Here is a 27,712-nt window from a genome sequence, read left to right on the forward strand (position 1 = left end):
CACGCTGACTTTTTTTTATAGTGGCATTTTTTCATTTTTCTCAAAATTTATATTTGGTACACTTAATAACTTTTTTAAAAATAATAACTACTAACTTGGAGCCTTGCATTTCTAACATGTTTATCACATTCGGTTTCTCATGATAAGCCTATCTACTTCTGCTAATTCTGAGATGGGGAAAAGGAACTGTCATGATTCCCGCTTGCACTAGAGGATTGTGACACGGGCTGACTTTGTGATGCCAGAGTCTTCTGTGCCATCACAGCGCAACTGTATGACATCCCAGAGTGATAGAGCAGCACTGGCTCTGTGACATCACAAGGGGGATTTGTGAGATCCCAGGGTGGGCTGTGACATCCCAGGAGGCAGTGTGACATCTCAGGGGCTCTGTGACCTTACTGGGGAGGTCACTTCAAGCCAGCTCCCACTCACAGTTCCTCCCAGAGAAGTCCAAAGCTGCTTGTGCACAGTGGCATCCCGTGTCCCTCTGGGTCCCCCTGCCCCTGGCGCTGCAGCCTCCCCCTGAGGATGTTCGAGGAGATCAAGCCCAGAGCCTGACACGGGGACAGGGGCTCAGGGCCGTCAAAGTTGGAACAGGGAGACAGGGACCCCCTAGCAGCATCCCTGTGCCCCCAGGGCCAGAGCTTGGCCAGGGCTACTTCACCCTCTTATCAAGGAGGGCTTGAGAGCACTTTAAAAATCCTAGCAGGGGAGTAGCATAAAACAGCTTTAATATTAATAGACAGCACCAAAGAGTTCCTTGGCAAGAGTCACTCTGCTCCTGACTGGACACTTCAGGCACACCAGGGAAACAAAGCAACAACAAAAGCAAACAAAATCCAGGCAATCAAACCAAAAAGGAGTCAAGAACTGTCCCGGTGTCTGTGTGTCTCTGTGTGTTTGCGTGTGTGTGTGTGTGTGTGTGTGTGTGTGACGAAAGGACAGTGAGGGCAAGGATAAAAGGAATACAGCCTAAAAGCTAAACAGAGCTGTGGAATAACACTTAACAATATTCAACTTCGCTTAGAACTTCTATTAAGTTTCACAAATTAGCAAAAGAACAACTCTTAGCAGCATTTAACTTTGCTTACAGCTTGTGACTTTGTCCCTATAAGACACGTGAAAGCACGACGCGAGCCACCTGCTATTTGCAAGGTAAAGATAAAAGTCTATTCTCTGACTCCAACTTTTATACTTTCCCAAAGGTGACATTGGATTGGAGAGTGAATGGGCCACCTGTCAAAAGACATTGGACAAAACACTAGTACATCAAGTTTGTCCAGCCCCATAAAAGATTGTAAACAATATGTTGTTGACAAGAGATTGTGTGGGAAGCTTCTCCAACAGAATGTAAAGTCAGAAGGCTTTAGAAAATCTTAAGAATCAGGGTGACATGACTTAACCTTACTTCCAGGCCTGACTGGCTCAGCTATCCAAGGCAATCAAAGCCCTCAGAGAGCAGCATTTCTGCCACATTTCCCTGAGCACAGGCACTCCTGTGTGCACACAGACACAAAGAGTCACTACAAGGCACCTGTGAGAAATTCCCCTGGGCAAAGGGAAATGTTCCCTTTGGAGGCTTTGGCATCTCCTCAGGGGATGAAGGGTTGAGCCTGGAGCAGACAGTGTCTGTGATGAGCTCCAGAGGAGCTGAGCCCAGGGGCTGCTGGCCAAGGCCCTGGCCCAGTGAGCATTTCTCAGCTGGCAGGGCGGCCTGAGAAGGGGAGAGGGGAATGCACCAGACCAGGAACCCTGGAACCAAGGGACCATTGTTACACTGTGGGGCCATGTGAGAAGAAGTGACCATTGGGACACTGTGGGGCCTTGTGAGACCAAGGGACCATTGGGACACTGTGGGACCATGTGAGATCAAGAGACCATTGGGACACTGTGAGTCCTCATGGATTCATGGACACCACTGTGACATTGCTGGGCCTCATGGAAGCAAGGGAACCCTAGTGACGCCGTGTGCCTCAGTGGAATGTAGGCATCATTGTGACACTGTGAGGCCCCATCCAACCAAGGCTCCATTGGGACACTGCGAGACCCCACGGAAACAAAGCTCCAGGGTGACACAGAGAGGCTGCCTGTAATCAGTGCTCCATTGTGACCCTGTGGAGCCAAAGGAGACCGTTGTGACACTGCAAAGCCCCATGGTCCATTGGTCCAAAGGTCCATTGTGACATTGCAGGACTCATGGAACAGAGGAGTCACATGACACTGTGGGGCCTGTGGAACCATGGAGAACATTGTGACACTGCAAGGCCTCAAGGAATCATTAGGACTGTTATATGTCTATAGGATAATTCGTGCAAATAAAATTGTCATCTATTTTATAGTTATGTGCTGTTAAATTATACTCTTCTAAGAAGGTTTTAAATCGCACAAGCCAGCAACAGCGATTGCAACACCATGTCAAAGCCACCTGGACAAGAGAGGGAGGACTTTATTAACAAGCAAATGAAAGTGGCCAGCCCGGAGAGGGATCATGCATCAAGGTTGTCTGAGAAACACCCGGACGATAAATACACGATAAATATCCGAGACCGAGATAGTCAGAGCCATCAGGGAGGTACAACTCAAATCCGAATTCCGGGACTGCAAACACAGGTGTTCATCACTCTCCGGACCTGTATTGTTCAACTTGCCACAGAGAAAAGAACTCCACATGAATACATGCACTCCAAAAAGGAAGAAAAGGGACTCTGGCTCAGGCAAGGAAAATCGTATAAAAATGGGTCAGACAGGACGGTCGGTGTGAAGCATAGAGGACCCTCTGCTGCAGCTGTCAAACCTGTGTCTCACCCGGTGGCAATCCCGGGCTCCACGCTGACTTTTTTTTATACTGGCTTTTTCTCATTTTTCTCAAAATTTATATTTGGTACACTTAATAACTTTTTTAAAAATAATAACTACTAACTTGGAGCCTTGCATTTCTAACATGTTTATCACATTCGGTTTCTCATGATAAGCCTATCTACTTCTGCTAATTCTGAGATGGGGAAAAGGAACTGTCATGATTCCCGCTTGCACTAGAGGATTGTGACACGGGCTGACTTTGTGATGCCAGAGTCTTCTGTGCCATCACAGCGCAACTGTATGACATCCCAGAGTGATAGAGCAGCACTGGCTCTGTGACATCACAAGGGGGATTTGTGAGATCCCAGGGTGGGCTGTGACATCCCAGGAGGCAGTGTGACATCTCAGGGGCTCTGTGACCTTACTGGGGAGGTCACTTCAAGCCAGCTCCCACTCACAGTTCCTCCCAGAGAAGTCCAAAGCTGCTTGTGCACAGTGGCATCCCGTGTCCCTCTGGGTCCCCCTGCCCCTGGCGCTGCAGCCTCCCCCTGAGGATGTTCGAGGAGATCAAGCCCAGAGCCTAACACAGGGACAGGGGCTCAGGACCGTCAAAGTTGGAACAGGGAGACAGGGACCCCCTAGCAGCATCCCTGTGCCCCCAGGGCAAGAGCTTGGCCAGGGCTCCTTCACCCTCTTATCAAGGAGGGCTTGAGAGCACTTTAAAAATCCTAGCAGGGGAGTAGCATAAAACAGCTTTAATATTAATAGACAGCACCAAAGATTTCCTTGGCAAGAGTCACTCTGCTCCTGACTGGACACTTCAGGCACACCAGGGAAACAAAGCAACAACAAAAGCAAACAAAATCCAGGCAATCAAACCAAAAAGGAGTCAAGAACTGTCCCGGTGTCTGTGTGTCTCTGTGTGTTTGTGTGTGTGTGTGTGTGTGTGTGTGTGTGTGTGTGTGTGTGTGTGTGTGTGACGAAAGGACAGTGAGGGCAAGGATAAAAGGAATACAGCCTAAAAGCTAAACAGAGCTGTGGAATAACACTTAACAATATTCAACTTCGCTTAGAACTTCTATTAAGCTTCACAAATTAGCAAAAGAACAACTCTTAGCAGCATTTAACTTTGCTTACAGCTTGTGACTTTGTCCCTATAAGACACGTGAAAGCACGACGCGAGCCACCTGCTATTTGCAAGGTAAAGATAAAAGTCTATTCTCTGACTCCAACTTTTATACTTTCCCAAAGGTGACATTGGATTGGAGAGTGAATGGGCCACCTGTCAAAAGACATTGGACAAAACACTAGTACATCAAGTTTGTCCACCCCCATAAAAGATTGTAAACAATATGTTGTTGACAGAGATTGTGTGGGAAGCTTCTCCAACAGAATGTAAAGTCAGAAGGCTTTAGAAAATCTTAAGAATCAGGGTGACATGACTTAACCTTACTTCCAGGCCTGACTGGCTCAGCTATCCAAGGCAATCAAAGCCCTCAGAGAGCAGCATTTCTGCCACATTTCCCTGAGCACAGGCACTCCTGTGTGCACACAGACACAAAGAGTCACTACAAGGCACCTGTGAGAAATTCCCCTGGGCAAAGGGAAATGTTTCCTTTGGAGGCTTTGGCATCTCCTCAGGGGATGAAGGGTTGAGCCTGGAGCAGACAGTGTCTGTGATGAGCTCCAGAGGAGCTGAGCCCAGGGGCTGCTGGCCAAGGCCCTGGCCCAGTGAGCATTTCTCAGCTGGCAGGGCGGCCTGAGAAGGGGAGAGGGGAATGCACCAGACCAGGAACCCTGGAACCAAGGGACCATTGTTACACTGTGGGGCCATGTGAGAAGAAGTGACCATTGGGACACTGTGGGGCCTTGTGAGACCAAGGGACCATTGGGACACTGTGGGACCATGTGAGATCAAGAGACCATTGGGACACTGTGAGTCCTCATGGATTCATGGACACCACTGTGACATTGCTGGGCCTCATGGAAGCAAGGGAACCCTAGTGACGCCGTGTGCCTCAGTGGAATGTAGGCATCATTGTGACACTGTGAGGCCCCATCCAACCAAGGCTCCATTGGGACACTGCGAGACCCCACGGAAACAAAGCTCCAGGGTGACACAGAGAGGCTGCCTGTAATCAGTGCTCCATTGTGACCCTGTGGAGCCAAAGGAGACCGTTGTGACACTGCAAAGCCCCATGGTCCATTGGTCCAAAGGTCCATTGTGACATTGCAGGACTCATGGAACAGAGGAGTCACATGACACTGTGGGGCCTGTGGAACCATGGAGAACATTGTGACACTGCAAGGCCTCAAGGAATCATTAGGACTGTTATATGTCTATAGGATAATTCGTGCAAATAAAATTGTCATCTATTTTATAGTTATGTGCTGTTAAATTATACTCTTCTAAGAAGGTTTTAAATCGCACAAGCCAGCAACAGCGATTGCAACACCATGTCAAAGCCACCTGGACAAGAGAGGGAGGACTTTATTTACAAGCAAATGAAAGTGGCCAGCCCGGAGAGGGATCATGCATCAAGGTTGTCTGAGAAACACCGGGACGATAAATACACGATAAATATCCGAGACCGAGATAGTCAGAGCCATCAGGGAGGTACAACTCAAATCCGAATTCCGGGACTGCAAACACAGGTGTTCATCACTCTCCGGACCTGTATTGTTCAACTTGCCACAGAGAAAAGAACTCCACATGAATACATGCACTCCAAAAAGGAAGAAAAGGGCGTCTGGCTCAGGCATGGAAAATCGTATAAAAATGGGTCAGACAGGACGGTCGGTGTGAAGCATAGAGGACCCTCTGCTGCAGCTGTCAAACCTGTGTCTCACCCGGTGGCAATCCCGGGCTCCACGCTGACTTTTTTTTATAGTGGCATTTTTTCATTTTTCTCAAAATTTATATTTGGTACACTTAATAACTTTTAATAAAATAATAACTAATAACTTGGAGCCTTGCATTTCTAACATGTTTATCACATTCGGTTTCTCATGATAAGCCTATCTACTTCTGCTAATTCTGAGATGGGGAAAAGGAACTGTCATGATTCCCGCTTGCACTAGAGGATTGTGACACGGGCTGACTTTGTGATGCCAGAGTCTTCTGTGCCATCACAGCGCAACTGTATGACATCCCAGAGTGATAGAGCAGCACTGGCTCTGTGACATCACAAGGGGGATTTGTGAGATCCCAGGGTGGGCTGTGACATCCCAGGAGGCAGTGTGACATCTCAGGGGCTCTGTGACCTTACTGGGGAGGTCACTTCAAGCCAGCTCCCACTCACAGTTCCTCCCAGAGAAGTCCAAAGCTGCTTGTGCACAGTGGCATCCCGTGTCCCTCTGGGTCCCCCTGCCCCTGGCGCTGCAGCCTCCCCCTGAGGATGTTCGAGGAGATCAAGCCCAGAGCCTGACACGGGGACAGGGGCTCAGGGCCGTCAAAGTTGGAACAGGGAGACAGGGACCCCCTTGCAGCATCCCTGTGCCCCCAGGGCCAGAGCTTGGCCAGGGCTACTTCACCCTCTTATCAAGGAGGGCTTGAGAGCACTTTAAAAATCCTAGCAGGGGAGTAGCATAAAACAGCTTTAATATTAATAGACAGCACCAAAGAGTTCCTTGGCAAGAGTCACTCTGCTCCTGACTGGACACTTCAGGCACACCAGGGAAACAAAGCAACAACAAAAGCAAACAAAATCCAGGCAATCAAACCAAAAAGGAGTCAAGAACTGTCCCGGTGTCTGTGTGTCTCTGTGTGTTTGCGTGTGTGTGTGTGTGTGTGTGTGTGTGTGACGAAAGGACAGTGAGGGCAAGGATAAAAGGAATACAGCCTAAAAGCTAAACAGAGCTGTGGAATAACACTTAACAATATTCAACTTCGCTTATAACTTCTATTAAGCTGCACAAATTAGCAAAAGAACAACTCTTAGCAGCATTTAACTTTGCTTACAGCTTGTGACTTTGTCGCTATAAGACACGTGAAAGCACGACGCGAGCCACCTGCTATTTGCAAGGTAAAGATAAAAGTTTATTCTCTGACTCCAACTTTTATACTTTCCCAAAGGTGACATTGGATTGGAGAGTGAATGGGCCACCTGTCAAAAGACATTGGACAAAACACTAGTACATCAAGTTTGTCCACCCCCATAAAAGATTGTAAACAATATGTTGTTGACAGAGATTGTGTGGGAAGCTTCTCCAACAGAATGTAAAGTCAGAAGGCTTTAGAAAATCTTAAGAATCAGGGTGACATGACTTAACCTTACTTCCAGGCCTGACTGGCTCAGCTATCCAAGGCAATCAAAGCCCTCAGAGAGCAGCATTTCTGCCACATTTCCCTGAGCACAGGCACTCCTGTGTGCACACAGACACAAAGAGTCACTACAAGGCACCTGTGAGAAATTCCCCTGGGCAAAGGGAAATGTTCCCTTTGGAGGCTTTGGCATCTCCTCAGGGGATGAAGGGTTGAGCCTGGAGCAGACAGTGTCTGTGATGAGCTCCAGAGGAGCTGAGCCCAGGGGCTGCTGGCCAAGGCCCTGGCCCAGTGAGCATTTCTCAGCTGGCAGGGCGGCCTGAGAAGGGGAGAGGGGAATGCACCAGACCAGGAACCCTGGAACCAAGGGACCATTGTTACACTGTGGGGCCATGTGAGAAGAAGTGACCATTGGGACACTGTGGGGCCTTGTGAGACCAAGGGACCATTGGGACACTGTGGGACCATGTGAGATCAAGAGACCATTGGGACACTGTGAGTCCTCATGGATTCATGGACACCACTGTGACATTGCTGGGCCTCATGGAAGCAAGGGAACCCTAGTGACGCCGTGTGCCTCAGTGGAATGTAGGCATCATTGTGACACTGTGAGGCCCCATCCAACCAAGGCTCCATTGGGACACTGCGAGACCCCACGGAAACAAAGCTCCAGGGTGACACAGAGAGGCTGCCTGTAATCAGTGCTCCATTGTGACCCTGTGGAGCCAAAGGAGACCGTTGTGACACTGCAAAGCCCCATGGTCCATTGGTCCAAAGGTCCATTGTGACATTGCAGGACTCATGGAACAGAGGAGTCACATGACACTGTGGGGCCTGTGGAACCATGGAGAACATTGTGACACTGCAAGGCCTCAAGGAATCATTAGGACTGTTATATGTCTATAGGATAATTCGTGCAAATAAAATTGTCATCTATTTTATAGTTATGTGCTGTTAAATTATACTCTTCTAAGAAGGTTTTAAATCGCGCAAGCCAGCAACAGCGATTGCAACACCATGTCAAAGCCACCTGGACAAGAGAGGGAGGACTTTATTTACAAGCAAATGAAAGTGGCCAGCCCGGAGAGGGATCATGCATCAAGGTTGTCTGAGAAACACCGGGACGATAAATACACGATAAATATCCGAGACCGAGATAGTCAGAGCCATCAGGGAGGTACAACTCAAATCCGAATTCCGGGACTGCAAACACAGGTGTTCATCACTCTCCGGACCTGTATTGTTCAACTTGCCACAGAGAAAAGAACTCCACATGAATACATGCACTCCAAAAAGGAAGAAAAGGGCGTCTGGCTCAGGCATGGAAAATCGTATAAAAATGGGTCAGACAGGACGGTCGGTGTGAAGCATAGAGGACCCTCTGCTGCAGCTGTCAAACCTGTGTCTCACCCGGTGGCAATCCCGGGCTCCACGCTGACTTTTTTTTATAGTGGCATTTTTTCATTTTTCTCAAAATTTATATTTGGTACACTTAATAACTTTTAATAAAATAATAACTAATAACTTGGAGCCTTGCATTTCTAACATGTTTATCACATTCGGTTTCTCATGATAAGCCTATCTACTTCTGCTAATTCTGAGATGGGGAAAAGGAACTGTCATGATTCCCGCTTGCACTAGAGGATTGTGACACGGGCTGACTTTGTGATGCCAGAGTCTTCTGTGCCATCACAGCGCAACTGTATGACATCCCAGAGTGATAGAGCAGCACTGGCTCTGTGACATCACAAGGGGGATTTGTGAGATCCCAGGGTGGGCTGTGACATCCCAGGAGGCAGTGTGACATCTCAGGGGCTCTGTGACCTTACTGGGGAGGTCACTTCAAGCCAGCTCCCACTCACAGTTCCTCCCAGAGAAGTCCAAAGCTGCTTGTGCACAGTGGCATCCCGTGTCCCTCTGGGTCCCCCTGCCCCTGGCGCTGCAGCCTCCCCCTGAGGATGTTCGAGGAGATCAAGCCCAGAGCCTGACACGGGGACAGGGGCTCAGGGCCGTCAAAGTTGGAACAGGGAGACAGGGACCCCCTAGCAGCATCCCTGTGCCCCCAGGGCCAGAGCTTGGCCAGGGCTACTTCACCCTCTTATCAAGGAGGGCTTGAGAGCACTTTAAAAATCCTAGCAGGGGAGTAGCATAAAACAGCTTTAATATTAATAGACAGCACCAAAGAGTTCCTTGGCAAGAGTCACTCTGCTCCTGACTGGACACTTCAGGCACACCAGGGAAACAAAGCAACAACAAAAGCAAACAAAATCCAGGCAATCAAACCAAAAAGGAGTCAAGAACTGTCCCGGTGTCTGTGTGTCTCTGTGTGTTTGCGTGTGTGTGTGTGTGTGTGTGTGTGTGTGACGAAAGGACAGTGAGGGCAAGGATAAAAGGAATACAGCCTAAAAGCTAAACAGAGCTGTGGAATAACACTTAACAATATTCAACTTCGCTTATAACTTCTATTAAGCTTCACAAATTAGCAAAAGAACAACTCTTAGCAGCATTTAACTTTGCTTACAGCTTGTGACTTTGTCCCTATAAGACACGTGAAAGCACGACGCGAGCCACCTGCTATTTGCAAGGTAAAGATAAAAGTCTATTCTCTGACTCCAACTTTTATACTTTCCCAAAGGTGACATTGGATTGGAGAGTGAATGGGCCACCTGTCAAAAGACATTGGACAAAACACTAGTACATCAAGTTTGTCCAGCCCCATAAAAGATTGTAAACAATATGTTGTTGACAGAGATTGTGTGGGAAGCTTCTCCAACAGAATGTAAAGTCAGAAGGCTTTAGAAAATCTTAAGAATCAGGGTGACATGACTTAACCTTACTTCCAGGCCTGACTGGCTCAGCTATCCAAGGCAATCAAAGCCCTCAGAGAGCAGCATTTCTGCCACATTTCCCTGAGCACAGGCACTCCTGTGTGCACACAGACACAAAGAGTCACTACAAGGCACCTGTGAGAAATTCCCCTGGGCAAAGGGAAATGTTCCCTTTGGAGGCTTTGGCATCTCCTCAGGGGATGAAGGGTTGAGCCTGGAGCAGACAGTGTCTGTGATGAGCTCCAGAGGAGCTGAGCCCAGGGGCTGCTGGCCAAGGCCCTGGCCCAGTGAGCATTTCTCAGCTGGCAGGGCGGCCTGAGAAGGGGAGAGGGGAATGCACCAGACCAGGAACCCTGGAACCAAGGGACCATTGTTACACTGTGGGGCCATGTGAGAAGAAGTGACCATTGGGACACTGTGGGGCCTTGTGAGACCAAGGGACCATTGGGACACTGTGGGACCATGTGAGATCAAGAGACCATTGGGACACTGTGAGTCCTCATGGATTCATGGACACCACTGTGACATTGCTGGGCCTCATGGAAGCAAGGGAACCCTAGTGACGCCGTGTGCCTCAGTGGAATGTAGGCATCATTGTGACACTGTGAGGCCCCATCCAACCAAGGCTCCATTGGGACACTGCGAGACCCCACGGAAACAAAGCTCCAGGGTGACACAGAGAGGCTGCCTGTAATCAGTGCTCCATTGTGACCCTGTGGAGCCAAAGGAGACCGTTGTGACACTGCAAAGCCCCATGGTCCATTGGTCCAAAGGTCCATTGTGACATTGCAGGACTCATGGAACAGAGGAGTCACATGACACTGTGGGGCCTGTGGAACCATGGAGAACATTGTGACACTGCAAGGCCTCAAGGAATCATTAGGACTGTTATATGTCTATAGGATAATTCGTGCAAATAAAATTGTCATCTATTTTATAGTTATGTGCTGTTAAATTATACTCTTCTAAGAAGGTTTTAAATCGCACAAGCCAGCAACAGCGATTGCAACACCATGTCAAAGCCACCTGGACAAGAGAGGGAGGACTTTATTTACAAGCAAATGAAAGTGGCCAGCCCGGAGAGGGATCATGCATCAAGGTTGTCTGAGAAACACCCGGACGATAAATACACGATAAATATCCGAGACCGAGATAGTCAGAGCCATCAGGGAGGTACAACTCAAATCCGAATTCCGGGACTGCAAACACAGGTGTTCATCACTCTCCGGACCTGTATTGTTCAACTTGCCACAGAGAAAAGAACTCCACATGAATACATGCACTCCAAAAAGGAAGAAAAGGGACTCTGGCTCAGGCAAGGAAAATCGTATAAAAATGGGTCAGACAGGACGGTCGGTGTGAAGCATAGAGGACCCTCTGCTGCAGCTGTCAAACCTGTGTCTCACCCGGTGGCAATCCCGGGCTCCACGCTGACTTTTTTTTATAGTGGCATTTTTTCATTTTTCTCAAAATTTATATTTGGTACACTTAATAACTTTTTTAAAAATAATAACTACTAACTTGGAGCCTTGCATTTCTAACATGTTTATCACATTCGGTTTCTCATGATAAGCCTATCTACTTCTGCTAATTCTGAGATGGGGAAAAGGAACTGTCATGATTCCCGCTTGCACTAGAGGATTGTGACACGGGCTGACTTTGTGATGCCAGAGTCTTCTGTGCCATCACAGCGCAACTGTATGACATCCCAGAGTGATAGAGCAGCACTGGCTCTGTGACATCACAAGGGGGATTTGTGAGATCCCAGGGTGGGCTGTGACATCCCAGGAGGCAGTGTGACATCTCAGGGGCTCTGTGACCTTACTGGGGAGGTCACTTCAAGCCAGCTCCCACTCACAGTTCCTCCCAGAGAAGTCCAAAGCTGCTTGTGCACAGTGGCATCCCGTGTCCCTCTGGGTCCCCCTGCCCCTGGCGCTGCAGCCTCCCCCTGAGGATGTTCGAGGAGATCAAGCCCAGAGCCTGACACGGGGACAGGGGCTCAGGGCCGTCAAAGTTGGAACAGGGAGACAGGGACCCCCTAGCAGCATCCCTGTGCCCCCAGGGCCAGAGCTTGGCCAGGGCTACTTCACCCTCTTATCAAGGAGGGCTTGAGAGCACTTTAAAAATCCTAGCAGGGGAGTAGCATAAAACAGCTTTAATATTAATAGACAGCACCAAAGAGTTCCTTGGCAAGAGTCACTCTGCTCCTGACTGGACACTTCAGGCACACCAGGGAAACAAAGCAACAACAAAAGCAAACAAAATCCAGGCAATCAAACCAAAAAGGAGTCAAGAACTGTCCCGGTGTCTGTGTGTCTCTGTGTGTTTGCGTGTGTGTGTGTGTGTGTGTGTGTGTGTGACGAAAGGACAGTGAGGGCAAGGATAAAAGGAATACAGCCTAAAAGCTAAACAGAGCTGTGGAATAACACTTAACAATATTCAACTTCGCTTATAACTTCTATTAAGCTTCACAAATTAGCAAAAGAACAACTCTTAGCAGCATTTAACTTTGCTTACAGCTTGTGACTTTGTCCCTATAAGACACGTGAAAGCACGACGCGAGCCACCTGCTATTTGCAAGGTAAAGATAAAAGTCTATTCTCTGACTCCAACTTTTATACTTTCCCAAAGGTGACATTGGATTGGAGAGTGAATGGGCCACCTGTCAAAAGACATTGGACAAAACACTAGTACATCAAGTTTGTCCAGCCCCATAAAAGATTGTAAACAATATGTTGTTGACAGAGATTGTGTGGGAAGCTTCTCCAACAGAATGTAAAGTCAGAAGGCTTTAGAAAATCTTAAGAATCAGGGTGACATGACTTAACCTTACTTCCAGGCCTGACTGGCTCAGCTATCCAAGGCAATCAAAGCCCTCAGAGAGCAGCATTTCTGCCACATTTCCCTGAGCACAGGCACTCCTGTGTGCACACAGACACAAAGAGTCACTACAAGGCACCTGTGAGAAATTCCCCTGGGCAAAGGGAAATGTTCCCTTTGGAGGCTTTGGCATCTCCTCAGGGGATGAAGGGTTGAGCCTGGAGCAGACAGTGTCTGTGATGAGCTCCAGAGGAGCTGAGCCCAGGGGCTGCTGGCCAAGGCCCTGGCCCAGTGAGCATTTCTCAGCTGGCAGGGCGGCCTGAGAAGGGGAGAGGGGAATGCACCAGACCAGGAACCCTGGAACCAAGGGACCATTGTTACACTGTGGGGCCATGTGAGAAGAAGTGACCATTGGGACACTGTGGGGCCTTGTGAGACCAAGGGACCATTGGGACACTGTGGGACCATGTGAGATCAAGAGACCATTGGGACACTGTGAGTCCTCATGGATTCATGGACACCACTGTGACATTGCTGGGCCTCATGGAAGCAAGGGAACCCTAGTGACGCCGTGTGCCTCAGTGGAATGTAGGCATCATTGTGACACTGTGAGGCCCCATCCAACCAAGGCTCCATTGGGACACTGCGAGACCCCACGGAAACAAAGCTCCAGGGTGACACAGAGAGGCTGCCTGTAATCAGTGCTCCATTGTGACCCTGTGGAGCCAAAGGAGACCGTTGTGACACTGCAAAGCCCCATGGTCCATTGGTCCAAAGGTCCATTGTGACATTGCAGGACTCATGGAACAGAGGAGTCACATGACACTGTGGGGCCTGTGGAACCATGGAGAACATTGTGACACTGCAAGGCCTCAAGGAATCATTAGGACTGTTATATGTCTATAGGATAATTCGTGCAAATAAAATTGTCATCTATTTTATAGTTATGTGCTGTTAAATTATACTCTTCTAAGAAGGTTTTAAATCGCACAAGCCAGCAACAGCGATTGCAACACCATGTCAAAGCCACCTGGACAAGAGAGGGAGGACTTTATTAACAAGCAAATGAAAGTGGCCAGCCCGGAGAGGGATCATGCATCAAGGTTGTCTGAGAAACACCCGGACGATAAATACACGATAAATATCCGAGACCGAGATAGTCAGAGCCATCAGGGAGGTACAACTCAAATCCGAATTCCGGGACTGCAAACACAGGTGTTCATCACTCTCCGGACCTGTATTGTTCAACTTGCCACAGAGAAAAGAACTCCACATGAATACATGCACTCCAAAAAGGAAGAAAAGGGACTCTGGCTCAGGCAAGGAAAATCGTATAAAAATGGGTCAGACAGGACGGTCGGTGTGAAGCATAGAGGACCCTCTGCTGCAGCTGTCAAACCTGTGTCTCACCCGGTGGCAATCCCGGGCTCCACGCTGACTTTTTTTTATAGTGGCATTTTTTCATTTTTCTCAAAATTTATATTTGGTACACTTAATAACTTTTTTAAAAATAATAACTACTAACTTGGAGCCTTGCATTTCTAACATGTTTATCACATTCGGTTTCTCATGATAAGCCTATCTACTTCTGCTAATTCTGAGATGGGGAAAAGGAACTGTCATGATTCCCGCTTGCACTAGAGGATTGTGACACGGGCTGACTTTGTGATGCCAGAGTCTTCTGTGCCATCACAGCGCAACTGTATGACATCCCAGAGTGATAGAGCAGCACTGGCTCTGTGACATCACAAGGGGGATTTGTGAGATCCCAGGGTGGGCTGTGACATCCCAGGAGGCAGTGTGACATCTCAGGGGCTCTGTGACCTTACTGGGGAGGTCACTTCAAGCCAGCTCCCACTCACAGTTCCTCCCAGAGAAGTCCAAAGCTGCTTGTGCACAGTGGCATCCCGTGTCCCTCTGGGTCCCCCTGCCCCTGGCGCTGCAGCCTCCCCCTGAGGATGTTCGAGGAGATCAAGCCCAGAGCCTGACACGGGGACAGGGGCTCAGGGCCGTCAAAGTTGGAACAGGGAGACAGGGACCCCCTAGCAGCATCCCTGTGCCCCCAGGGCCAGAGCTTGGCCAGGGCTACTTCACCCTCTTATCAAGGAGGGCTTGAGAGCACTTTAAAAATCCTAGCAGGGGAGTAGCATAAAACAGCTTTAATATTAATAGACAGCACCAAAGAGTTCCTTGGCAAGAGTCACTCTGCTCCTGACTGGACACTTCAGGCACACCAGGGAAACAAAGCAACAACAAAAGCAAACAAAATCCAGGCAATCAAACCAAAAAGGAGTCAAGAACTGTCCCGGTGTCTGTGTGTCTCTGTGTGTTTGCGTGTGTGTGTGTGTGTGTGTGTGTGTGTGACGAAAGGACAGTGAGGGCAAGGATAAAAGGAATACAGCCTAAAAGCTAAACAGAGCTGTGGAATAACACTTAACAATATTCAACTTCGCTTATAACTTCTATTAAGCTTCACAAATTAGCAAAAGAACAACTCTTAGCAGCATTTAACTTTGCTTACAGCTTGTGACTTTGTCCCTATAAGACACGTGAAAGCACGACGCGAGCCACCTGCTATTTGCAAGGTAAAGATAAAAGTCTATTCTCTGACTCCAACTTTTATACTTTCCCAAAGGTGACATTGGATTGGAGAGTGAATGCGCCACCTGTCAAAAGACATTGGACAAAACACTAGTACATCAAGTTTGTCCACCCCCATAAAAGATTGTAAACAATATGTTGTTGACAGAGATTGTGTGGGAAGCTTCTCCAACAGAATGTAAAGTCAGAAGGCTTTAGAAAATCTTAAGAATCAGGGTGACATGACTTAACCTTACTTCCAGGCCTGACTGGCTCAGCTATCCAAGGCAATCAAAGCCCTCAGAGAGCAGCATTTCTGCCACATTTCCCTGAGCACAGGCACTCCTGTGTGCACACAGACACAAAGAGTCACTACAAGGCACCTGTGAGAAATTCCCCTGGGCAAAGGGAAATGTTTCCTTTGGAGGCTTTGGCATCTCCTCAGGGGATGAAGGGTTGAGCCTGGAGCAGACAGTGTCTGTGATGAGCTCCAGAGGAGCTGAGCCCAGGGGCTGCTGGCCAAGGCCCTGGCCCAGTGAGCATTTCTCAGCTGGCAGGGCGGCCTGAGAAGGGGAGAGGGGAATGCACCAGACCAGGAACCCTGGAACCAAGGGACCATTGTTACACTGTGGGGCCATGTGAGAAGAAGTGACCATTGGGACACTGTGGGGCCTTGTGAGACCAAGGGACCATTGGGACACTGTGGGACCATGTGAGATCAAGAGACCATTGGGACACTGTGAGTCCTCATGGATTCATGGACACCACTGTGACATTGCTGGGCCTCATGGAAGCAAGGGAACCCTAGTGACGCCGTGTGCCTCAGTGGAATGTAGGCATCATTGTGACACTGTGAGGCCCCATCCAACCAAGGCTCCATTGGGACACTGCGAGACCCCACGGAAACAAAGCTCCAGGGTGACACAGAGAGGCTGCCTGTAATCAGTGCTCCATTGTGACCCTGTGGAGCCAAAGGAGACCGTTGTGACACTGCAAAGCCCCATGGTCCATTGGTCCAAAGGTCCATTGTGACATTGCAGGACTCATGGAACAGAGGAGTCACATGACACTGTGGGGCCTGTGGAACCATGGAGAACATTGTGACACTGCAAGGCCTCAAGGAATCATTAGGACTGTTATATGTCTATAGGATAATTCGTGCAAATAAAATTGTCATCTATTTTATAGTTATGTGCTGTTAAATTATACTCTTCTAAGAAGGTTTTAAATCGCACAAGCCAGCAACAGCGATTGCAACACCATGTCAAAGCCACCTGGACAAGAGAGGGAGGACTTTATTTACAAGCAAATGAAAGTGGCCAGCCCGGAGAGGGATCATGCATCAAGGTTGTCTGAGAAACACCGGGACGATAAATACACGATAAATATCCGAGACCGAGATAGTCAGAGCCATCAGGGAGGTACAACTCAAATCCGAATTCCGGGACTGCAAACACAGGTGTTCATCACTCTCCGGACCTGTATTGTTCAACTTGCCACAGAGAAAAGAACTCCACATGAATACATGCACTCCAAAAAGGAAGAAAAGGGCGTCTGGCTCAGGCATGGAAAATCGTATAAAAATGGGTCAGACAGGACGGTCGGTGTGAAGCATAGAGGACCCTCTGCTGCAGCTGTCAAACCTGTGTCTCACCCGGTGGCAATCCCGGGCTCCACGCTGACTTTTTTTTATAGTGGCATTTTTTCATTTTTCTCAAAATTTATATTTGGTACACTTAATAACTTTTAATAAAATAATAACTAATAACTTGGAGCCTTGCATTTCTAACATGTTTATCACATTCGGTTTCTCATGATAAGCCTATCTACTTCTGCTAATTCTGAGATGGGGAAAAGGAACTGTCATGATTCCCGCTTGCACTAGAGGATTGTGACACGGGCTGACTTTGTGATGCCAGAGTCTTCTGTGCCATCACAGCGCAACTGTATGACATCCCAGAGTGATAGAGCAGCACTGGCTCTGTGACATCACAAGGGGGATTTGTGAGATCCCAGGGTGGGCTGTGACATCCCAGGAGGCAGTGTGACATCTCAGGGGCTCTGTGACCTTACTGGGGAGGTCACTTCAAGCCAGCTCCCACTCACAGTTCCTCCCAGAGAAGTCCAAAGCTGCTTGTGCACAGTGGCATCCCGTGTCCCTCTGGGTCCCCCTGCCCCTGGCGCTGCAGCCTCCCCCTGAGGATGTTCGAGGAGATCAAGCCCAGAGCCTGACACGGGGACAGGGGCTCAGGGCCGTCAAAGTTGGAACAGGGAGACAGGGACCCCCTTGCAGCATCCCTGTGCCCCCAGGGCCAGAGCTTGGCCAGGGCTACTTCACCCTCTTATCAAGGAGGGCTTGAGAGCACTTTAAAAATCCTAGCAGGGGAGTAGCATAAAACAGCTTTAATATTAATAGACAGCACCAAAGAGTTCCTTGGCAAGAGTCACTCTGCTCCTGACTGGACACTTCAGGCACACCAGGGAAACAAAGCAACAACAAAAGCAAACAAAATCCAGGCAATCAAACCAAAAAGGAGTCAAGAACTGTCCCGGTGTCTGTGTGTCTCTGTGTGTTTGCGTGTGTGTGTGTGTGTGTGTGTGTGTGTGACGAAAGGACAGTGAGGGCAAGGATAAAAGGAATACAGCCTAAAAGCTAAACAGAGCTGTGGAATAACACTTAACAATATTCAACTTCGCTTATAACTTCTATTAAGCTTCACAAATTAGCAAAAGAACAACTCTTAGCAGCATTTAACTTTGCTTACAGCTTGTGACTTTGTCGCTATAAGACACGTGAAAGCACGACGCGAGCCACCTGCTATTTTCAAGGTAAAGCTAAAAGTTTATTCTCTGACTCCAACTTTTATACTTTCCCAAAGGTGACATTGGATTGGAGAGTGAATGGGCCACCTGTCAAAAGACATTGGACAAAACACTAGTACATCAAGTTTGTCCACCCCCATAAAAGATTGTAAACAATATGTTGTTGACAGAGATTGTGTGGGAAGCTTCTCCAACAGAATGTAAAGTCAGAAGGCTTTAGAAAATCTTAAGAATCAGGGTGACATGACTTAACCTTACTTCCAGGCCTGACTGGCTCAGCTATCCAAGGCAATCAAAGCCCTCAGAGAGCAGCATTTCTGCCACCTTTCCCTGAGCACAGGCACTCCTGTGTGCACACAGACACAAAGAGTCACTACAAGGCACCTGTGAGAAATTCCCCTGGGCAAAGGGAAATGTTCCCTGCGGAGGCTTTGGCATCTCCCCAGGGGATGAAGGGTTGAGCCTGGAGCAGACAGTGTCTGTGATGAGCTCCAGAGGAGCTGAGCCCAGGGGCTGCTGGCCAAGGCCCTGGCCCAGTGAGCATTTCTCAGCTGGCAGGGCGGCCTGAGAAGGGGAAAGGGGAATGCACCAGACCAGGAACCATGGAACCAAGGGACCATTGTTACACTGTGGGGCCATGTGAGAAGAAGTGACCATTGGGACACTGTGGGGCCTTGTGAGACCAAGGGACCATTGGGACACTGTGGGACCATGTGAGATCAAGAGACCATTGGGACACTGTGAGTCCTCATGGATTCATGGACACCACTGTGACATTGCTGGGCCTCATGGAGGCAAGGGAACCCTAGTGATGCCGTGTGCCTCAATGGAATGTAGGCATCATTGTGACACTGTGAGGCCCCATCCAACCAAGGCTCCATTGGGACACTGCGAGACCCCACGGAAACAAAGCTCCAGGGTGACACAGAGAGGCTGCCTGTAATCAGTGCTCCATTGTGACCCTGTGGAGCCAAAGGAGACCGTTGTGACACTGCAAAGCCCCATGGTCCATTGGTCCAAAGGTCCATTGTGACATTGCAGGACTCATGGAATAGAGGAGTCACATGACACTGTGGGGCCTGTGGAACCATGGAGAACATTGTGACACTGCAAGGCCTCAAGGAATCATTAGGACTGTTATACGTCTGTAAGATAACTTGTGGAAATAAAATTGTCATCTATTTTATAGTTATGTGCTGTTAAATTATACTCTTCTAAGAAGGTTTTAAATCGCACAAGCCAGCAACAGCGATTGCAACACCATGTCAAAGCCACCTGGACAAGAGAGGGAGGACTTTATTTACAAGCAAATGAAAGTGGCCAGCCCGGAGAGGGATCATGCATCAAGGTTGTCTGAGAAACACCGGGACGATAAATACACGATAAATATCCGAGACCGAGATAGTCAGAGCCATCAGGGAGGTACATCTCAAATCCGAATTCCGGGACTGCAAACACAGGTGTTCATCACTCTCCGGACCTGTATTGTTCAACTTGCCACAGAGAAAAGAACTCCACATGAATACATGCACTCCAAAAAGGAAGAAAAGGGACTCTGGCTCAGGCATGGAAAATCGTATAAAAATGGGTCAGACAGGACGGTCGGTGTGAAGCATAGAGGACCCTCTGCTGCAGCTGTCAAACCTGTGTCTCACCCGGTGGCAATCCCGGGCTCCACGCTGACTTTTTTTTATAGTGGCATTTTTTCATTTTTCTCAAAATTTATATTTGGTACACTTAATAACTTTTAATAAAATAATAACTACTAACTTGGAGCCTTGCATTTCTAACATGTTTATCACATTCGGTTTCTCATGATAAGCCTATCTACTTCTGCTAATTCTGAGATGGGGAAAAGGAACTGTCATGATTCCCGCTTGCACTAGAGGATTGTGACACGGGCTGACTTTGTGATGCCAGAGTCTTCTGTGCCATCACAGCGCAACTGTATGACATCCCAGAGTGATAGAGCAGCACTGGCTCTGTGACATCACAAGGGGGATTTGTGAGATCCCAGGGTGGGCTGTGACATCCCAGGAGGCAGTGTGACATCTCAGGGGCTCTGTGACCTTACTGGGGAGGTCACTTCAAGCCAGCTCCCACTCACAGTTCCTCCCAGAGAAGTCCAAAGCTGCTTGTGCACAGTGGCATCCCGTGTCCCTCTGGGTCCCCCTGCCCCTGGCGCTGCAGCCTCCCCCTGAGGATGTTCGAGGAGATCAAGCCCAGAGCCTAACACAGGGACAGGGGCTCAGGACCGTCAAAGTTGGAACAGGGAGACAGGGACCCCCTAGCAGCATCCCTGTGCCCCCAGGGCAAGAGCTTGGCCAGGGCTCCTTCACCCTCTTATCAAGGAGGGCTTGAGAGCACTTTAAAAATCCTAGCAGGGGAGTAGCATAAAACAGCTTTGATATTAAGTGACAGCACCACAGAGTTCCTTGGCAAGAGTCACTCTGCTCCTGACTGGACACTTCAGGCACACCAGGGAAACAAAGCAACAACAAATGCAAAAAAATCCAGGCAATCAAACCAAAAAGGAGTCAAGAACTGTCCCGGTGTCTGTGTGTCTCTGTGTGTTTGCGTGTGTGTGTGTGTGTGTGTGTGTGTGTGTGTGTGTGTGTGTGTGTGACGAAAGGACAGTGAGGGCAAGGATAAAAGGAATACAGCCTAAAAGCTAAACAGAGCTGTGGAATAACACTTAACAATATTCAACTTCGCTTATAACTTCTATTAAGCTTCACAAATTAGCAAAAGAACAACTCTTAGCAGCATTTAACTTTGCTTACAGCTTGTGACTTTGTCCCTATAAGACACGTGAAAGCACGACGCGAGCCACCTGCTATTTGCAAGGTAAAGATAAAAGTCTATTCTCTGACTCCAACTTTTATACTTTCCCAAAGGTGACATTGGATTGGAGAGTGAATGGGCCACCTGTCAAAAGACATTGGACAAAACACTAGTACATCAAGTTTGTCCACCCCCATAAAAGATTGTAAACAATATGTTGTTGACAGAGATTGTGTGGGAAGCTTCTCCAACAGAATGTAAAGTCAGAAGGCTTTAGAAAATCTTAAGAATCAGGGTGACATGACTTAACCTTACTTCCAGGCCTGACTGGCTCAGCTATCCAAGGCAATCAAAGCCCTCAGAGAGCAGCATTTCTGCCACCTTTCCCTGAGCACAGGCACTCCTGTGTGCACACAGACACAAAGAGTCACTACAAGGCACCTGTGAGAAATTCCCCTGGGCAAAGGGAAATGTTCCCTTTGGAGGCTTTGGCATCTCCCCAGGGGATGAAGGGTTGAGCCTGGAGCAGACAGTGTCTGTGATGAGGTCCAGAGGAGCTGAGCCCAGGGGCTGCTGGCCAAGGCCCTGGCCCAGTGAGCATTTCTCAGCTGGCAGGGCGGCCTGAGAAGGGGAGAGGGGAATGCACCAGACCAGGAACCCTGGAACCAAGGGACCATTGTTACACTGTGGGGCCATGTGAGAAGAAGTGACCATTGGGACACTGTGGGGCCTTGTGAGACCAAGGGACCATTGGGACACTGTGGGACCATGTGAGATCAAGAGACCATTGGGACACTGTGAGTCCTCATGGATTCATGGACACCACTGTGACATTGCTGGGCCTCATGGAAGCAAGGGGACCCTAGTGATGCCGTGTGCCTCAATGGAATGTAGGCATCATTGTGACGCTGTGAGGCCCCATCCAGCCAAGGCTCCATTGGGACACTGCGAGACCCCACGGAAACAAAGCTCCAGGGTGACACAGAGAGGCTGCCTGTAATCAGTGCTCCATTGTGACCCTGTGGAGCCAAAGGAGACCGTTGTGACACTGCAAAGCCCCATGGTCCATTGGTCCAAAGGTCCATCATGACATTGCAAGACTCATGGAACAGAGGAGTCACATGACACTGTGGGGCCTGTGGAACCATGGAGAACATTGTGACACTGCAAGGCCTCAAGGAATCATTAGGACTGTTATACGTCTGTAAGATAACTTGTGGAAATAAAATTGTCATCTATTTTATAGTTATGTGCTGTTAAATTATACTCTTATAAGAAGGTTTTAAATCGCACAAGCCAGCAACAGCGATTGCAACACCATGTCAAAGCCACCTGGACAAGAGAGGGAGGACTTTATTTACAAGCAAATGAAAGTGGCCAGCCCGGAGAGGGATCATGCATCAAGGTTGTCTGAGAAACACCGGGACGATAAATACACGATAAATATCCGAGAGCGAGATAGTCAGAGCCATCAGGGAGGTACAACTCAAATCCGAATTCCGGGACTGCAAACACAGGTGTTCATCACTCTCCGGACCTGTATTGTTCAACTTGCCACAGAGAAAAGAACTCCACATGAATACATGCACTCCAAAAAGGAAGAAAAGGGACTCTGGCTCAGGCAAGGAAAATCATATAAAAATGGGTCAGACAGGACGGTCGGTGTGAAGCATAGAGGACCCTCTGCTGCAGCTGTCAAACCTGTGTCTCACCCGGTGGCAATCCCGGGCTCCACGCTGACTTTTTTTTATAGTGGCATTTTTTCATTTTTCTCAAAATTTATATTTGGTACACTTAATAACTTTTTTTAAAATAATAACTAATAACTTGGAGCCTTTCATTTCTAACATGTTTATCACATTCGGTTTCTCATGATAAGCCTATCTACTTCTGCTAATTCTGAGATGGGGAAAAGGAACTGTCATGATTCCCGCTTGCACTAGAGGATTGTGACACGGGCTGACTTTGTGATGCCAGAGTCTTCTGTGCCATCACAGCGCAACTGTATGACATCCCAGAGTGATAGAGCAGCACTGGCTCTGTGACATCACAAGGGGGATTTGTGAGATCCCAGGGTGGGCTGTGACATCCCAGGAGGCAGTGTGACATCTCAGGGGCTCTGTGACCTTACTGGGGAGGTCACTTCAAGCCAGCTCCCACTCACAGTTCCTCCCAGAGAAGTCCAAAGCTGCTTGTGCACAGTGGCATCCCGTGTCCCTCTGGGTCCCCCTGCCCCTGGCGCTGCAGCCTCCCCCTGAGGATGTTCGAGGAGATCAAGCCCAGAGCCTAACACAGGGACAGGGGCTCAGGGCCGTCAAAGTTGGAACAGGGAGACAGGGACCCCCTAGCAGCATCCCTGTACCCCCAGGGCCAGAGCTTGGCCAGGGCTCCTTCACCCTCTTATCAAGGAGGGCTTGAGAGCACTTTAAAAATCCTAGCAGGGGAGTAGCATAAAACAGCTTTGATATTAAGTGACAGCACCAAAGAGTTCCTTGGCAAGAGTCACTCTGCTCCTGACTGGACACTTCAGGCACACCAGGGAAACAAAGCAACAACAAATGCAAAAAAATCCAGGCAATCAAACCAAAAAGGAGTCAAGAACTGTCCCGGTGTCTGTGTGTCTCTGTGTGTTTGCGTGTGTGTGTGTGTGTGTGTGTGACGAAAGGACAGTGAGGGCAAGGATAAAAGGAATACAGCCTAAAAGCTAAACAGAGCTGTGGAATAACACTTAACAATATTCAACTTCGCTTATAACTTCTATTAAGCTTCACAAATTAGCAAAAGAACAACTCTTAGCAGCATTTAACTTTGCTTACAGCTTGTGACTTTGTCCCTATAAGACACGTGAAAGCACGACGCGAGCCACCTGCTATTTGCAAGGTAAAGATAAAAGTCTATTCTCTGACTCCAACTTTTATACTTTCCCAAAGGTGACATTGGATTGGAGAGTGAATGGGCCACCTGTCAAAAGACATTGGACAAAACACTAGTACATCAAGTTTGTCCAGCCCCATAAAAGATTGTAAACAATATGTTGTTGACAGAGATTGTGTGGGAAGCTTCTCCAACAGAATGTAAAGTCAGAAGGCTTTAGAAAATCTTAAGAATCAGGGTGACATGACTTAACCTTACTTCCAGGCCTGACTGGCTCAGCTATCCAAGGCAATCAAAGCCCTCAGAGAGCAGCATTTCTGCCACCTTTCCCTGAGCACAGGCACTCCTGTGTGCACACAGACACAAAGAGTCACTACAAGGCACCTGTGAGAAATTCCCCTGGGCAAAGGGAAATGTTCCCTTTGGAGGCTTTGGCATCTCCCCAGGGGATGAAGGGTTGAGCCTGGAGCAGACAGTGTCTGTGATGAGGTCCAGAGGAGCTGAGCCCAGGGGCTGCTGGCCAAGGCCCTGGCCCAGTGAGCATTTCTCAGCTGGCAGGGCGGCCTGAGAAGGGAAGAGGGGAATGCACCAGACCAGGAACCCTGGAACCAAGGGACCATTGTTACACTGTGGGGCCATGTGAGAAGAAGTGACCATTGGGACACTGTGGGGCCTTGTGAGACCAAGGGACCATTGGGACACTGTGGGACCATGTGAGATCAAGAGACCATTGGGACACTGTGAGTCCTCATGGATTCATGGACACCACTGTGACATTGCTGGGCCTCATGGAAGCAAGGGAACCCTAGTGACGCCGTGTGCCTCAGTGGAATGTAGGCATCATTGTGACACTGTGAGGCCCCATCCAGCCAAGGCTCCATTGGGACACTGCGAGACCCCACGGAAACAAAGCTCCAGGGTGACACAGAGAGGCTGCCTGTAATCAGTGCTCCATTGTGACCCTGTGGAGCCAAAGGAGAGCGTTGTGACACTGCAAAGCCCCATGGTCCATTGGTCCAAAGGTCCACTGTGACATTGCAGGACTCATGGAACAGAGGAGTCACATGACACTGTGGGGCCTGTGGAACCATGGAGAACATTGTGACACTGCAAGGCCTCATGGAATCATTAGGACTGTTATATGTGTGTAAGATAATTTGTGGAAATAAAATTGTCATCTATTTTATAGTTATGTGCTGTTAAATTATACTCTTATAAGAAGGTTTTAAATCGCACAAGCCAGCAACAGCGATTGCAACACCATGTCAAAGCCACCTGGACAAGAGAGGGAGGACTTTATTTACAAGCAAATGAAGTGGCCAGCCCGGAGAGGGATCATGCATCAAGGTTGTCTGAGAAACACCCGGACGATAAATACACGATAAATATCCGAGAGCGAGATAGTCAGAGCCATCAGGGAGGTACAACTCAAATCCGAATTCCGGGACTGCAAACACAGGTGTTCATCACTCTCCGGACCTGTATTGTTCAACTTGCCACAGAGAAAAGAACTCCACATGAATACATGCACTCCAAAAAGGAAGAAAAGGGACTCTGGCTCAGGCAAGGAAAATCGTATAAAAATGGGTCAGACAGGACGGTCGGTGTGAAGCATAGAGGACCCTCTGCTGCAGCTGTCAAACCTGTGTCTCACCTGGTGGCAATCCCGGGCTCCACGCTGACTTTTTTTTATAGTGGCATTTTTTCATTTTTCTCAAAATTTATATTTGGTACACTTAATAACTTTTAATAAAATAATAACTACTAACTTGGAGCCTTGCATTTCTAACATGTTTATCACATTCGGTTTCTCATGATAAGCCTATCTACTTCTGCTAATTCTGAGATGGGGAAAAGGAACTGTCATGATTCCCGCTTGCACTAGAGGATTGTGACACGGGCTGACTTTGTGATGCCAGAGTCTTCTGTGCCATCACAGCGCAACTGTATGACATCTCAGAGTGATAGAGCAGCACTGGCTCTGTGACATCACAAGGGGGATTTGTGAGATCCCAGGGTGGGCTGTGACATCCCAGGAGGCAGTGTGACATCTCAGGGGCTCTGTGACCTTACCGGGGAGGTCACTTCGAGCCAGCTCCCACTCACAGTTCCTCCCAGAGAAGTCCAAAGCTGCTCGTGCCCGGTGGCATCCCGTGTCCCTCTGGGTCCCCCTGCCCCTGGCGCTGCAGCCTCCCCCTGAGGATGTTCGAGGAGATCAAGCCCAGAGCCTGACACGGGGACAGGGGCTCAGGGCCGTCAAAGTTGGAACAGGGAGACAGGGACCCCCTAGCAGCATCCCTGTACCCCCAGGGCCAGAGCTTGGCCAGGGCTCCTTCACTCTCTTATCAAATAGGGCTTGAGAGCACTTTAAAAATCCTAGTAGGGGAGTAGCATAAAACAGCTTTAATATTAAGTGACAGCACCACAGAGTTCCTTGGCAAGAGTCACTCTGCTCCTGACTGGACACTTCAGGCACACCAGGGAAACAAAGCAACAACAAAAGCAAACAAAATCCAGGCAATCAAACCAAAAAGGAGTCAAGAACTGTCCCGGTGTCTGTGTGTCTCTGTGTGTTTGTGTGTGTGTGTGTGTGTGTGTGTGTGACGAAAGGACAGTGAGGGCAAGGATAAAAGGAATACAGCCTAAAAGCTAAACAGAGCTGTCGAATAACACTTAACAATATTCAACTTCGCTTAGAACTTCTATTAAGCTTCACAAATTAGCAAAAGAACAACTCTTAGCAGCATTTAACTTTGCTTACAGCTTGTGACTTTGTCGCTATAAGACACGTGAAAGCACGACGCGAGCCACCTGCTATTTGCAAGGTAAAGATAAAAGTTTATTCTCTGACTCCAACTTTTATACTTTCCCAAAGGTGACATTGGATTGGAGAGTGAATGGGCCACCTGTCAAAAGACATTGGACAAAACACTAGTACATCAAGTTTGTCCACCCCCATAAAAGATTGTAAACAATATGATGTTGACAGAGATTGTGTGGGAAGCTTCTCCAACAGAATGTAAAGTCAGAAGGCTTTAGAAAATCTTAAGAATCAGGGTGACATGACTTAACCTTACTTCCAGGCCTGACTGGCTCAGCTATCCAAGGCAATCAAAGCCCTCAGAGAGCAGCATTTTTGCCACCTTTCCCTGAGCACAGGCACTCCTGTGTGCACACAGACACAAAGAGTCACTACAAGGCACCTGTGAGAAATTCCCCTGGGCAAAGGGAAATGTTCCCTGCGGAGGCTTTGGCATCTCCCCAGGGGATGAAGGGTTGAGCCTGGAGCAGACAGTGTCTGTGATGAGCTCCAGAGGAGCTGAGCCCAGGGGCTGCTGGCCAAGGCCCTGGCCCAGTGAGCATTTCTCAGCTGGCAGGGCGGCCTGAGAAGGGAAGAGGGGAATGCACCAGACCAGGAACCCTGGAACCAAGGGACCATTGTTACACTGTGGGGCCATGTGAGAAGAAGTGACCATTGGGACACTGTGGGGCCTTGTGAGACCAAGGGACCATTGGGACACTGTGGGACCATGTGAGATCAAGAGACCATTGGGACACTGTGAGTCCTCATGGATTCATGGACACCACTGTGACATTGCTGGGCCTCATGGAAGCAAGGGAACCCTAGTGACGCCGTGTGCCTCAATGGAATGTAGGCATCATTGTGACACTGTGAGGCCCCATCCAACCAAGGCTCCATTGGGACACTGCGAGACCCCACGGAAACAAAGCTCCAGGGTGACACAGAGAGGCTGCCTGTAATCAGTGCTCCATTGTGACCCTGTGGAGCCAAAGGAGAGCGTTGTGACACTGCAAAGCCCCATGGTTCATTGGTCCAAAGGTCCATTGTGACATTGCAGGACTCATGGAACAGAGGAGTCACATGACACTGTGGGGCCTGTGGAACCATGGAGAACATTGTGACACTGCAAGGCCTCAT

The sequence above is a fragment of the Lonchura striata genome, chromosome 10 (assembly GCF_050655825.1).
Source record: "Lonchura striata isolate lonStrDom1 chromosome 10, ASM5065582v1, whole genome shotgun sequence".
Classification (NCBI taxonomy): Eukaryota; Metazoa; Chordata; class Aves; order Passeriformes; family Estrildidae; genus Lonchura; species Lonchura striata.